This window comes from Mustela nivalis, assembly GCF_964662115.1.
Source record: "Mustela nivalis genome assembly, chromosome: 5".
Classification (NCBI taxonomy): Eukaryota; Metazoa; Chordata; class Mammalia; order Carnivora; family Mustelidae; genus Mustela; species Mustela nivalis.
Window position 1 is genome coordinate 150,316,545 of NC_139024.1, and position 3,328 is coordinate 150,319,872.

The window sequence follows — 3,328 nt, forward strand, 5'->3', positions numbered from 1 at the left end:
AAATGCAACTGATTATCTTTAAAATCTCAAAGAGCCAAATACAAATAAGGCACAGAAAATTAAATGAGTTTTAAAAAGTTCTGACATATTTCTTCCACACACTATATACAATCACTGGAAGAATCATTGCAATAATTACCCAAAGTAATACTGACGGTAACAAAAGAGATGTTTGGTCATAAATGTAAATTCAAATGTACAGTATAGCTACAATAATAGATCAAAGTGTACTGCAATTTCTAACAGTAATAAACATGTTAGTTTGCAATACTGTATTCTTCAATGAAATAAGCAAGCAGATCAAGGATAAAATGTTGGATCATCTTATCAACAAGGCCGCCTTTCAAGAGAGTTTTTTAGGATAGTGTACTACATATGTAACTGAACTGTTTGTTATTATTCTAGAGCCAGTACTTTATTTGCAGAGTCTGCACATCAAAATATAACAAATAATCACACATCAGGATTGGTAGGAATACCAAGTATTATTTCACAACTGCCACTATGTGTTTCTTCTCCTACACAACTGCCATGATCCAGGCTTGCTATGTTTGAGAAAATTCAACTCCTTTCATCAGCAAGCTTCCTTCATGATCTGCTGTTCCTGGATCTGGCTGTAGATAGATTTTAGTAGATGCTGGTGATGAGCAATGCATTTTATATGAAGATGATGTTGAAATTCCTCCTTCAATTTCTGGTTATAATCTTTGGCTGCTTCTTCTCGTGATGTAAGCACACCCAATTTCCCAGAAGCATTAGCTTTCCATAGACGTGTGTTCATTTCATCAGATCCACACATAATATATTTGCTGTCAGAAGTCCACTTTACACAGATAACATGTTGCATTCTCTTTGTGTGATAGACTTCCCTGCTTCTACTTTTGTCCACAGGAAAGATACAAATAGATTTATCAAAACTAGCAGACACAAACTCTTTCCCAGTGGGAGAATAATCCACATCAAGCACCACAGACACATGATCCATATGTACCATTACAGGAGTGTCCAGCGCATGCATATCAGATGTATACAAGTTGTAATCTTCATTCGCTGCAGTAAAAATGAAAGCTTCCATAGGGTTCCAACAAATTCTATTTGTTCTCATATCTAAGATGACCTTTTTCAGGGGAGTAGCTTGCCTCCTATCATATAGTACTATATTCCTGTCAGAAGCACAACTTCCCAAGAGAAATGTCTCAATTGGGTTAAATTTAACACTACTTATACTGTTGAATCTCCAGGTCATTGAACATATAGGCCTTGTTCTTTGTTCATCCCAAATGTCTACTTGCTGTCCACATGCGGCAGAAACAGCTTCTTTCCAGTGATGATCAATTCCTGTACATGCTGTCTTTCCTAATATTGTATGCAATGTTTCTTCCTATTTTCCATAGCCCAGTCCATCCATTTTTCCATTGCTTCACAGTTTTGTCATCACCAACAGTAAAAAAAGAAGTCCTACAAAAGCGAGTACATCGTCCTCAGACAAAACCTTCATGAGCTTGTATTGTACAGATACCTTTCCGTTTAGTCAAGTTCCAAATCCTAACCTCTCCATCACATGCCCCAGAAAGAACAGTAGCCAGACTCTTGGATGCTTTGCCAAGCAACTGACTCCATCTTGGTGACCGTCCAGAGAAGCAAGGAATTGTTTTGCAAATACCTGCTCCAGTTTGGTAGCATTTAAAGCTCTTACATATTCTTGTGTGACCTCAAAAGGACGTAAGGTAGGATCATAGTTTCTTGGAACTCTTTGTAAGTCCAGCTTGGTTTTGTGGACATAGTTGTCCGGTTCTGGCTCAGCATCTTCACCTTCATTTTGGCTGCGAGTTGCCCCTGACCCCCCAAGCCTTTCCTCCGAGTTTGGGTTACCACTGCCTGCCTCCTCCACATTTCTAAGAATTTTTCCATTTCTTTTAGGTTGTCCAGTTTGTTGGCATATAGTTGTTCATAGTAGATTTTTATTTAAGTTGAATCAGTTATAATGTCTCTTGTTTCATTTTTAATTGTTAATTTTGGTCTTCTCTTTTCTAGTTGTTTTCACTAACATTTTGTCATTCTGTTTATCCTTTCAAAGATCAACTGGTTAATTTTTATTGTTTTCCTGGATTTCATATTTTTCTGCTCTAATCTTTAACTTTTCGCTAACTTGGGTCTCAATTTGCCTTTTTTTTCTGGGTCCTCGAGGTATGGAATTACTATGTGTGAGATCTTGTTTCTTAATGTAGGTGTTTATTACTACAAACTTCCATCTTAGAAACTTGTGCTGCATTCTGTTAGATTCGCTGTGTTTTGTTTCTATTTTGTTTTGCCTCAAGATATTTTTTTTTCAAGATATTTTTTTAATGACACTGTAATTTCTTCTCTGATCCATTGAGTTTTTAGGGGAGTGTTTAATTTCCATGTATGTATGAATTTTTCACTTTTCCTTATGCTTTCAAATTTCATACCATTGTGGCGAGAGAAGGTACTTGGTATGAGTTAATCTTTTTAAATTTGTTAAGACTTGTTATGTGGCATAACGTACAGTCTATCCTAAAAAGTATTCCATGTACACTAGAAAAAGTATGTATTCTGTTGGTCTCAGAGAATGTTTTGTAAATGTCTCAGATTCATTTTATCTCTAGTGTTGTTCACATCTGCTGTCACCTTATTGATTCTCTGAGTAATCTATGAATTATTGTGAAAGGAGTATAATAATTCCAAATTATTACAGTATTGGTGTTTCTTTCTCCTTTTAGCTCTTAGTTTCTGTTTTATATATTTATTTAGCTGTCCCTTTGTTGGGTTCATAAATATTTACAATTGTTCTATATTCTTAATAGATTGATCTATATATTATAACCTTCTTTGTTTCATGATTTTTAGTTTAAAGTCTATTCTGTCTGATATGTGTAGCAACCCCCTGTTTTATTGTTACCATTTGTTTGAAATCTCCATTTTTATCCCTTTACTCTCAGTATATATGTGCCTTTATGGCTAGAGTGAGTCTCTTGTAGGCAACATGTTTTTTTAAATCCATTCAGCCACATATATTGATGGGTGAATTTAATCAATTTACACTTAAGCAATTATTCATAGTTAAGGACTTACTGTTGCCTTTTTTTTTTCTGGCCATTTTGTAAATTCATTGTTGTTTGTTTCACATTTAGCTGTCATTATGATTTGATATCTTTTGGCATCACAATGCTTTTACTACTTTATCATGTTACTTTGTGTAATCATTATAAATTTTTCCATTGTGGTTACTAAAATAAGTGACCCAAATTTCAATGTAGGTCATTTCCCCACAGATCCACCAAGTAATCCTTTGTGACATCAGATGAGA

General features: G+C 34.9%; 1 pseudogene across 1 annotated transcript; it reads right to left on the bottom strand.

Moving 5' to 3' along the window:
- Window positions 1-485: 485 nt before the first annotated feature.
- LOC309865615 (DDB1- and CUL4-associated factor 13 pseudogene) lies at window positions 486-1,818 on the bottom strand (annotated as a pseudogene). The gene has a single exon. The product of its transcript is annotated as a DDB1- and CUL4-associated factor 13 pseudogene (transcript).
- Window positions 1,819-3,328: the final 1,510 nt, after the last annotated feature.